Source organism: Thunnus thynnus, chromosome 7, assembly GCF_963924715.1.
Source record: "Thunnus thynnus chromosome 7, fThuThy2.1, whole genome shotgun sequence".
NCBI lineage: Eukaryota > Metazoa > Chordata > Actinopteri > Scombriformes > Scombridae > Thunnus > Thunnus thynnus.
In genome coordinates this window covers 1059968-1072405 of record NC_089523.1, presented here as the reverse complement: position 1 = coordinate 1072405, position 12438 = coordinate 1059968, and positions in this window count along the sequence as shown.

Sequence of the window (12438 nt, the reverse complement as noted above, 5' to 3'; positions counted from 1 at the left end):
AGGTGTCAAAGCAGCAACAGCAATGAGAATAAAACACAGGAGAGGTACAGGTAAGAGTAAGAGTCCAGAACAACTGTTTCTGTCTGTGGATGTCTGTAAAATTATGGTCTCATCCAGATAATTACATAAGATTAGTATGCTAGGCTAACAGTTCGAGAGGTGTGTGACTTTCTAGCCATGCTGTGACGTCTGTCAGAGCACACAAACACCGTAAACACATCTGTCACTTTCCCAGCACAGTGCTGTTAAACCGGAGACACCACAGCCACAACTTAATTTTATACAGTCTATACACACAGTACAGCATGGCTATGCTAATGATGCTAGCCATGCTAACTAGCTACTAGCTGCCATGTAAGGCTGGTAAAATGGATCTGTCACGTCTCTTTCTACCCGTGGGTCGGTGCTCCTGTCCGTGTTGGAACCTCCATGTTAGACACCTCAGTCAGTAAATGTGTGTTTTTAAAACTTATTTCGGGACTGCACTATGCTCAGAGCTGTAAACACCCTTGAGGACGTAATAGAAACTGCTCATGCTGGTTACTTTTGAAAGAGCCACGGCCAAATGGGAAACTCCAACACTGGGCCAGTTGACCAGTGGTGTAACTTAATGACTCAGTGCCTCAGTGATGGACAGACATTCAGGGTTATAGGGCTGGTCCATGGCTAGTCCAGCCAACAATGGCGAATGGCTTCATGCAAGTGTTGCTCTCTTTGTTGTCTACTTTGACAGCTTGTTTAGGGTTAAATATAGCAATCTCCTTGCAATATACTAAATTTCAGGAAGTCACTATGGAAACAGAAATTGTTTTATTATTTCTTCTTCGCTGGTTTTCTGTGGCTGACTTGCTTGTCTGTCCTCCGCCATTCCCAGTAGGAGGAGAATTACCCATTTTGGCATTTTAAAGTGGATGGAGGTATTTGCAGAAACAAGCTGAAACTCCTGCTGTGGATACATGTTGTTTTTGCACAAAAACAGCATTTTAGAATTTAGCTGGTGGGGATGATGTAAGGAAGGAAGGAAGGAAGAATATAAGGAAGGACTACTTAAGTCTTATTGTTATGATACATGGAGGACTGGACTACTAAAGATTTAGATGGTGGTGCGGAAGATCGAAAGATCTTTTCAGATGTGGTCTGGAGGAGACTTGTAGAGGTAAGGATTGCTTGGTGGAGGGCCCTGATCAACATGGGATACATGAGCATGAGCTTCCTCTGGTCCTGTTTTTGTGATCCTCTGGATACACTTTGTGAAGCTAATGGTGATCCAAATGAAAAGAAACTGTAAGTTCTCTTATTCTTTGGTTCCATTTTGTCTTTTTTGTTCATTGCTTTTGGAGACATTGCAGAAGTGTTTATCTTTGACACACATCCTATGCGTGAAGTGATGACTCACGGAGCATATAACAATTTTATCTGGAAAAGGGACCAAGAACAGTTCAAACTGATTTCCGCCCAGATTATTTGTCCCCACACATCAAACCTGTAATGTTTTCTTCTGTCAGTGGACACTACTCAAATTCAAAATACATGCTGAAACTCCCAGTGTTTCTTTTTTTCTGTTTTCCAAAATAATGATCTTAAAGATTAAACAAGATTACATTATTTGATACAATACAGAGAGATTTTCTGCAATGATCATGCAAACCTATAGAACACACCTTTACTAAACGGGAGTGAAATGTAAAACATCATGAATCCCTGGAAATTCTGTTGCTTTTCAAGTGAAAACCCAAAAGGCTTCCCTCTGAAGAAGAATTCTGGGTTTGTCTCCTAATACACTGAGGTACTGACTCTTTGAGGGAATCAGGATTACTGCCATGGGCTGTCAAAATTTGACTGTGGGATAGTGTTCTTTGTCCATCCTTGTCACATGTGTGTAAGCTCTTCTCTTTGAATATCTTTTGTCCTGCCCTGCCAACAGAGGACCACTAAAAGCAAAAAACAACAATAACAATGATATGTGTCTGTTTGTGTGTGAGTGTGTGTTGTTTTACTATTGTGTGTGTTGTTGATACTATTGTATCTGAAGGAATAGGCATAAGCACCGAATGGTCCACAGAGTGGACACAGGAAATGATAGTGATCTCCTACATGCAATGTCCAATATTCAGGAAAATGCGTATCTGTGTCTGGCGCACCCCAATGTGCACATAGGTGTGAGGGCCCAGTCATCCATGCTTGCAGCTTTAATTAACATTAGACCCTGGCTGATCCTGTTGGCATGTTGGGAGATTTAAATAATCAATGAAGATGATTAAAAGTACAATGCTGTGCCTTGTGTGTATGTGTGCACAGCGTCTCTCTCAATGGGGAGATGCACTTACCGTTTCTTCTGTGGTTAGAAGTATTTAATAAAGTCAAACATTTTTTGGGGAGAGGGTGTTTTAATAGTCAGCACCCCTGTACCTCCAATTGAAATCATGTTCTCGCGGCTATGGGTTCACCTACTGATTTATGTGTCATTTATGAACCACATTCACAGCCAAACTTGTATGTGTTTCCCTGCACAACCAGGAATGGAAAATCAATCATCACCGTGGTATGGATAGTTTTCTTGATAGAGTGTAACAATGCAGTTTTCTGTAAAATATGCAGGTTTAGTTTTTCGTGAGCTGACTGGTACTGAAGCAACAATGGCTGTAGGTTATAATGAATGCACCAGGGATATGTTAAATGTGCGGTTTCTGTCTAAGTTAACACCTCTGCTGTCTGGGTTTATGTTTAGTTGGAACTTTGTGCAATAAAACAGTTAATTAACAGTGCCTTGTGCTGTAGAGCTGATAAGATACCAGTCATGCCGGTGCAAATATACTGTATTTTAGACTGGAAAGGCTATAACAGACTGCCTTTTGTCTGTCCTTGTGTAAAGCCTGAGACAGTACCATGTATTGGAAAAATGGCTTAGACCCTCTTCCGTAACGACCCCCACTATCACAGCTAGAAAAGTCAGCTTTCACATATAAGCTATACAAATGCAAACCAGCCAATTAAAGTAACAGGGAAACTGTTATTCCTGTTCTACATTTAAGAGCTCCAAATATTTCAAATGTGGAAAACCAAGTCAAGTTTACTAATTTAATTTGGTTCATGTTTTTTAATCTTTTTTATTGCAGGGGTTGCTCATCCTCTTTCTAAGAGGTACTCACTCAATTTTAAAAGAATATCCCTAGTGATCACGCATAAGCAAATAGGTTCTGAGTTCTTCTCTGTAGCCTAACTATAACGGACCAAATTGAGGGAAAATACCACTGATCAAGTGTCTTTCATTTGTTTCCTCAATATTCAGTGCTAAACCAACTCCAAAACGCTCTGGATGTGTATCATTCACAGAAAACCTCCTGCGTCTCAGCATCATGTTTCACTCAGTAGAACTCTGTTTAATAAATCAGCATTACAAAAATATGTTAACTGAATCGTTAAGGAAGATGAGCATTATCTGGGAAATGTTTATTCACTTTACATGGAGGTAAAATTAATACTTAATTGTGTTAAATGTTTGTAGAATGACTTAGTGTCTGTTTATGAGAAATCAATTAATATGTATCAGAGATCATTATTAATGATAAAAAATAATAGAATTATTAATATGAATTAATAATTATGGGGCACCACCTGTAAACCGGGACCAATATCCAAGCAAGGTAGTATCATAAAAGAGTTCACCTAGAATGTTAATATCTGAGAGATATCAATATTCATGGGTGAACAAAGAAGGGTTGAATTTGAGCTCTGACTCCTTCAATCAGCCACTTTTCACAACATATTAAACACAATAATGACAAAAGAACTTCTCTTTAAAGAACAGTATTTATTAAACTTAGCAGAATTAACAAAGTTAACAATTGCTTCATTCAATAAACCACTGTCCCAAACACATAAACAACAGCTATGTACAGTGTTGAGCACATGCAGGGGAATGCATGTGTGTGTGTGTCAAGACGGCAACGCGATGTGATGACGTTGAGGGTTTAGACACGGACATGACTATGGGAGGAAGTCACATCACGCGAGGACCAAATGGCGGATGTGACGGTGGTGTCTTGGTGAGACAATAGCAAGATGGCGCCGCCTGGTGGTCGGCATCTTGCATTCACCCAATTCTGTGTAAAACACACGTGTGATGGCAGATAACGAGGGACGTGTACCACGTTAGCTGATCATCAGATGTGTAAAAAGGTGTGTGTATGTGCGTGTGTGTGTGGGTTGGTCAAGAGAGGAAAGAAAGAGGAGGGAAAGCGACTGTGAGGGGGAGAGAAGCGGTTACTTTGTCCACAGAGCGCATGCATATAGACAGCAGTCTGTAACACATGTTGTCTGGTTTCTGATCGACATAGCAACTTACTTTCTCATGGTTGCACAAACACAGCAGTAGTCCCAAGCAGGACAAACGCAAAACAGTCTAACATGGTGAACACAACTAAACAGGCAGCAAACTTTAAATACTCAGAGTATAGCAGTGTAGCGTCCTCAGTGATAACCAAAAATAGTAATAAGACACTAACATCTAACTAGGTCCCACAAGCGGTTGTCTAGAATAATTCAGGGAGTGAATTAATATAGGGTTGAACAGTGACAATTTATTGCCTCAAAACTTATTCACTTTTATACACAAGACTTTATATTTTAAAATAATGGAAAATAAAAATAAAATGAATAAATCAAATAAGAAAATCAACAGAAATAGTCCTTTATGGAGGTGGAAAACCTCCAATGAAATGTTCTTTAGTTTACTGATTGTTCCTTTAATCCACAGGTACTTTTAATGATTAAAGAGCTCAAGAGTTCAGTATAAAGTTGTTGTGTGTATCTGTTCCAAGTGTCTAATAATGTCACTACTATTACTACCCGGGTAGTATAATTAGTAAATGGTAAATGGAATGTACTTGTATAGCACCTTTCTAGTCTTCCGACCACTCAAAGTGCTTTTTACACTACAAGTCACATTCACCCATTCACACGCATTCATACACTGAATGGGTACAGGGGCTACCATGCAAGGCCCCAACCTGCCCATCAGAGGTAATCTAATCATTCACACACATTCACGGCACAGCCATCAGGAGCAATTTGGGGTTAAGTATCTTGCCCAAGGACACTTTGACATGCAGACTGGAGGAGCCGGGAATTGAACTGCCGATCTTCCGATTAGTGGACCCGCTCTACCTCCTGAGCCATAGCCGTGTGTGTCTTATCTGTAACTTAATGAAAATGGGTATCACTTTAAAACAGATGTCCTCTGTGGGCAGTTCCTACAGTTGGCCAACACTGTTTCTCCAACCGTCCACAGGGTCATGGGCTGGGCTCACCATCTTTGATTCTATCTGGTCACAAAAAACCAACCTACACAGATAGCGTGTAGTTTTTCGGTTCTCTTTATGTGTCTTAGATGAGAGCTCATTAAATTCTTTTCTCTCTCAGAATATCATACATCATATAACCAACAATTAAGGGTATACTTGTACTACAATGACCATATATTAACAACTGGTGATTTTAACATGACAATTTACCATAAATTTCTTTAAAACAGGTGTCTTTTTGCCTTTAACAATAAATTATTTACGATGAATTTTCCCTCTGTCACATCAACATTTGTATTCTTACAATAACAGATTGCTTATTATGAATTTCTTATGTCAAAACGATCAGTATTTTAACATTTACCTAAATTATTTGCTGTATTGTTACATTTTTATGCACCATTTTAATGTACTGTTAACTTAATCATGAAAATGAAATAAATTATCCTTCACGATTCACTTAACATGTACACTAGCAACCAAAATCAGTTAAATTACCATTTAATGGCTTTACAAAACATTTAAGTGCACGAATCCCATTAAAACATAATGATTTTAATGTTAGAAAACAGTGCCATGGTCCTTTAAAGTTTTGACTCGGTGTTGGTCGCTTCATCAGCCAGAGCTAGCGATTTGCTTAGCCATTTGGCAGCTAGCGATCTTTCAGACTATAAATACAATGATACAGTTGCACCAAAGCATGTAATAAACAGTAGACCACATTTTCACAATCACCGGTTGGTTTTTATGAAAAGTATCTTGACTCAACAGTAAGTTTAATGCAGCTTCCCTTCACAGTGGCTAACGACAACACACTAGCACACAAAGTGGCAACCACCACCATCACCAGTTTCTTAACATTAATAACTTGACAGAAGTTGTTTCCCTCTCACTCACAGTTGGACCTCCATTAAAGAGCAACTTAATAGCATTGTTGCATGGACATTAATCAGACTTTTATGACTATTTTGCGGTGTTTCATACCAGGAAATGCTCGTTGTTTTTTTTTTGTTTACATGCTCACACGTCTGCTGCGTTGGGAGTGCTGGAGTGTACATGCGCCCCCTTGCAGGCACAACATGTAATTACATCTCTAAATCACATATATGGGTTTTGTAGCCCTATAATCCATGTGGGTTACAGCAGCAAAAAGGGACTCGGTGGTCCGTCAATTCACACAACAAACATAGCAATAAAGCTTAAGAAGCTAAAAGCTAACAACAGCACTGATGCTGAAAATAACACACTACAACACTGCCTCTGCCCAGACTTAAGCCTCTTACTTGGTCGCTTTAGAAAGCGAGCAGGGTGTGTGTGTTAAGTCCATCTTTCGGTCCGGCTCGGTTCCTTGGCTCGAATGCTGACGGGGCCGTCCTCGCACTGTCGGTGGGGTTTCACAGCAGCTGACACAGCTGCCCTTTCCTGTTATCAGGCTTTGTGACTTGCATGCAGGCCTGCCTTTGTCTAATGTACATGTAGTATGAGGCCCAACACCAGTAAGCTTGGCTCCATTAAATTTAACAATATGTTAATGGAGGTTTTCCTCCAACAGTAGGTAAACAGTTGAAGATTTTAGCTGATGATATTTAACTACATTTAACAGATAAAAATATTTACTGCTACGTATGTTTTGAATGCAGAACTTTTACTATAATGAAGTTGTTTCACAACATGACACTTATCGTCACAAACTGAACTGGCTGACAGGACACTTATCATGATGCTAACAACATATTAATACAATGGGAAATCCCTTAGAAAAATGGCAAAGGAAGCAGAGTTAGTGGTACACTATTTAACTTAAAACAATTACTAGATGTGAACAAAGCACCATGATAATGCAGCAGTGAAGCAGACAAATGAAATGAGAGACATCTGTAGTTTGCTATTCTGCTAAGTGTTACTGCTAAGTTTATGTACATACAGTCTGTATTCTTTATTACTTGCCAGAAAGCAGAAGGGTGAACGGGCTGCGGCTGGGGTGGCTCTTGTCTTTTCGAATCCTTTGGGCTCTGCATTGGCACTTCATCTCATGATATCACTGATGCTCGGTAGATAATAATAAAAAATATTTATTTGTATAGCACTTTGTAACTCATCAAAAACAAGTTACAAAGTGCTTTACATTATAGTGAAACTGAATAATTAAAACAATAGAAAAAATGCCCAGCCAGAAAACATTAAAATAAGTTAAAATAAAAATAATAATAAAACATTCAGTTTACAGTTTACAACAATATGTATGTGATAAGACAATCACATCATATTAAAACAGTAAGTGCATAACAGAAACAATCATAAAATCAAGTTTAAAGCAATGAGTTTTCAACAGATGTGAACACAAGTGGGTCCACCTGCTGGGCATTTCTGCCTTACGCACCTCTGATGGTGCCATTTTTCCCACTTCAGGAGCATCAGCCAGGAGCCACCCTTCAATGATGTGTCGCTCTTTTAATCCTGGAACATCTCAAGGTGGTGGAGCAGCGGCAGGAACGTTTCCCTACCATCCCCTGCAGCCAGTCCTATGATCCTTGCTTTCCCCATACCTTGTCCTTTCTTCAGAGCTAGAGCCAGAAGCTCCTTTGTTCTGCTTCCTCTGCCAGGTCTTTGAGAGCCTTCCTCAGCTTGGAGCCTGTGATCCCAAGAGATTTCAGAAACCACTGGGTGGATGTTCCAGAGTAGCTTCTGAGACCAACTTCCACTGGATAGGTGAACGCCGTCCACACTGCTTGTGAGCACACAGCTGCTAGCTTTGTGTATTTTTCCTTCTTTCTTTTGAAGGCAGCCTCCATTCCCACTTCCCATAGAACAGTCAATTCAGCCATAATTACCATCCTAGTAGAGATGGACCAGAGCATGATATCTGGCCATAGGGAAGTTGTGGTGATCTCTTGTGGGAACTTCAACTGGCAGTCGAGGTCAGCTCTCATGTTCCACTTGCCTCTGGGTGACAGGAGGGACCATTGCATTCCACTTGCGTCCTGTACTAGCTTGAGCCTTGGTGTTTTGGACAGACAGGTTAGGTGAGTCTCTTAACTCAAACACAAGCCTCACCTCCTGTTTGTAGCCCAAGGTAATGGATTTTAATGGAAGCTTCAGGGTGTTTCTCCCAAACAGTGGTATGATGGAAAGACAATGAGGAAGGCTCAGCCATTTACGATGTAGTTGTTGGCTTTTGAGTCCATCTTCAGAGCTGTTGTTGAGGTGATGTCACACAGTTTCAGGGTTCGCATCAGATGTTGGTATTACGTATGTGCAGAGAGCCCAGTATTTATATTTGTATCTATATTTGTTGAGGCAGCAAAATTATTTGCATTTGTATTTGAATAAAAGTGGAAAGAGGCTTAAAAATCCTGTTTTTGTTTTTATCACACTTTTAATTTTAAAAAAATTAAAGTGTTACAATAAGCGTTCATGAATAAACTACCTTACAAAGGAGGTCCGCACACCAGGTCTCGAACTGAAGTCTCTCAGATCAGAGACAACTGTGCTGGTTACTGAGCTAAAACTTTAGTCATCGCCTCATTGCACACCTATACCTATTTATAAACCCATAACACAGAGACAGCACAGCGTGTAACGTGTAGGGAGGAACTTCAAAGGCAATTCTTGCTTTGCTCTTTTCATTTACCGCCTATTTTTTATAATCTAATTTTGTGGAAAGGAGAAGGGGAACAAAAGGTTATGGAGAGTCCCTTGGGAGCACTTCGCGTGTATCAGTAGCTCAGCTTTATCTCTGGGAACACCCCCAACTCCAAGAATGATTTCCAAATTAGGAAATGTGCATCATGTAGCAGGTGGATGTGACTCCCCTCATTGAGACCTGCTGATAGACATAACAGTGGAGCAGAGGAGAGAGACTGAGATAACAATGTAACTGATGTGCGTGCTGGTATTTGACATGTTTTTTTTCCTTCCCTAAAACATATATTTTTAAAATATTTGTATGAAACAAATATTCATATAAAAAACCCCACTATTTGTGCTTTGCAAAATAATTTATTTGTATTCGGGCACATCCCTAGTTGGTATAAGGTGAACTGGTAACACCAGACCTTGAATTTCCCTGGTAGGAAGCTTTGGTCAATCTTGCTTTTGTTGGACAGTTCAGCGGTGTAAAGCCTTCCAAGGCTTCGCAAAGGTTGGTCCACCAAAATCATGATTTTCTCGCCATCAACTGAGAGGGAGATGTTGTCGTTCCTGACTCCTTTTCCGGACCGAGAGACTGCAGGACTTGGCTGGTTTTATTTTCATCCAGGCCCATGTTAGCAGCTCCTCAAGCCTTTTCAGGAGTCTTGAGTGCATGCTGGTGTCTGAAGGAGGGTGGTGACATCATCCATGAAGGTTCCTCTCCTGAGGAAACTCGGAAATTCATGGAGGGGTTTCTCTGATCTGCTTCTCCCCATCCTGAAGGCCCCCACCCCACTCCCTCCATCATTGGATCTTCCACAAGATATATATGCATACACTCTTTCCTCCTCATCTCTCTAACTCGCATTTAGACTCATATTATTCCCCTTAAACTCACACACACAGTCTGATATTGAGACGTTTATCTCGAATTTGATGATACTGATTGATACTGAGACTCAACCTTGCAAGAAGACTCTGAAATATTCTTTTTGATATTTACTGGCTAAACCATATTAAGAAACCGGTCTTTAAGTTACTGGGCCAACTGATTGTATATATACTTTCTTTCATGTTTGTCACGCTGTATATAGATTCTATTAGGTCTCTGCCATCCACATGTTGCTAATTCTCTGTACATCTGTTTTGTGGATTGCAAATTTAATAATGTTAGGCTGTATCATATTTTTGATCTATTGTGAGTATACTGTGGTTTAAAAATGTTTTGCACTTTAATTTATCAGACATACAATTTAAAAAGTGTATCATTAAAGAATTAGTGGCCACATTACATTCCTGCTGAAAGAAGGAGACAGAGAAAGCCGAGGGACCATTTCTAATCTTAATCCTCAGGTTGTGTGTGTGTGTGCGCGCACACACACACTCACATGTCAGTGTTGCTTGTGTTTAGTGTCAGTGCTGTTTGTTGTACTAATGGTTAATAAGTGGCTGAGTGCTGCCCTGCCTGTCAGATAATCAGCTCCCATTAATGTGGGATGATTCATCATGTTATCTCTGGCAATTAGCCACAGCAATAGCGACATCCTCAAGGACAGCCCTGGCTTTATCAGCTGGGTCAGCTGTAGCCTAACTGTGTGTGTGTGTGTGTGTGTGTGTGTGTGAATTTGGTGCCTGTTAATGACCAGATGTAATGAGAGCAACTTCCTACATTCTATTACTGTAAAATAGTGCTTTGCTTATTGCACCATTAGCTGGGACTCACAGTGACATGTTTATTTATTCATCCAGCTAACATGAATGATAAAATCCATAATTATCTTATAAAATCTTCTATTTAACTTCCATCTTCTGTATTTGTTTTGCTGTGATGGCTTTTCTCCTGTCACATTTTGACCCCTAAGCCCCTGACCCTTGTGTAATGCAATCAGATCAAAATGTACCTTTGACACTTTAGTGCATGATAAAATACCTAGGTCAAAATGTCAATTTCTGTCAGGACACTCACGTCAAGGTTTTAACCATGTATTGCAACAATATGCATTTTAGTTTGGCGGTGTGGCTGTCATATGATGGACGCAGACAGTTCATAAAATGAAAGCCAGTTCATATGGACCACCTGTTGGAAATACATGATTGGAGGACTGGAACATATGACTGTATGTTCCAGTCACAAATGACTTCTGTGCCTGAACCAGAGTGATTAAAAATATATAGAGAGGAAACATCTCCATTGACTATAAGGCCAGTTTTCTTCATTAATGGTGGACTGTGGAGATGTTGAATAGTCCCAAACAGTACTCCTGTGTAGTAGTGACGCTGTAGGAATGTGGTCTTTTCAACACATTTTTTAAGGTAAGAAGTTGAAATCAGCTGCTGTTATGACTTCTATTGAATTTTTGATTTAGCAATATCTAATACAGGATATTAGCGCAATGTTTTACAGTGTTTAATCTCCATACCATATATTAAAGGAACAATTTAACTAACTAACATACATCTATGAAAACAGAAAAAAATATATAAAAAAATATATAAATATAAATATATATATATGGACTGTATATACAGTACTGTGCAAAAGTTCAGTTAGAACATACTTATCAGGCTATTACATCATCTGATCTAACTTATCTTCATATTTATTGTTTTGAATCGAGGATGAGCTGACAAATACCTTTTATGGAGATTTTTTTTTCTCCAAACTCTACCTTTAGTGTAGGCTATTCCAGTGAGCAGTGTCATTTTACACAGAATGGGATTCATTTCTCAGTCATCTTTTTTACTTTATCACAAAGAAAAACCAAAAAAACTTCTGGCTATGCAGGGGCTGGGTGTCCCCACTACCTGTGAGGATCACACTGATAGCTCCACTGTAGTGGAACAATGGGATGCTTTCTTGTCTAATGGGTTGGGTATTACTGCCTCTTCATCCACCTAAACTCGTTATTTTTGTGAAGATCTAAACTCACGCACTGCTGACTGAGACATCCATCAAATCTCTGTTTTATGATCATGAAGTCATCTAACAAAATCAGTGTGCATCATGACGCATCATGAGCACATAAAGGAAAGCTGGATTTCCACTGTGAGAGAGAAGGTATGAGCTGTGGATAAAGTGAAGTCACTCCTCAAACCATCCCACAGACCTTCCCTACAGGCAGCACTGAAAATTTCTGAGACAAAAGACACCCGCCCCTGGGTGTGAATGTGTGTCTCTTTGTCTCACACACGTTTTCGCCATGAATAAACAATGAGAAACAATGTCTCAGTTAATATACACTCACCAGCCACTGTATTAGGTACAACTGTGCAATCTAATGCAATCCAATACGACAGCTCTGCCATGTATGGTTTATAATGGTGTTCCTAATATTTTGTCCACTCCATTAACATACATGAAGAGGGCAAAATATTAGGAACACTTTTCAATATAATTCACTCCAGTACACCACCAGCACCCACTACGACCTAAATAATAAACTGTGAGAGATGCATGAATGTTACTGAATAAAATACTGAGGTTGAATTAAAAATATTTTATCCC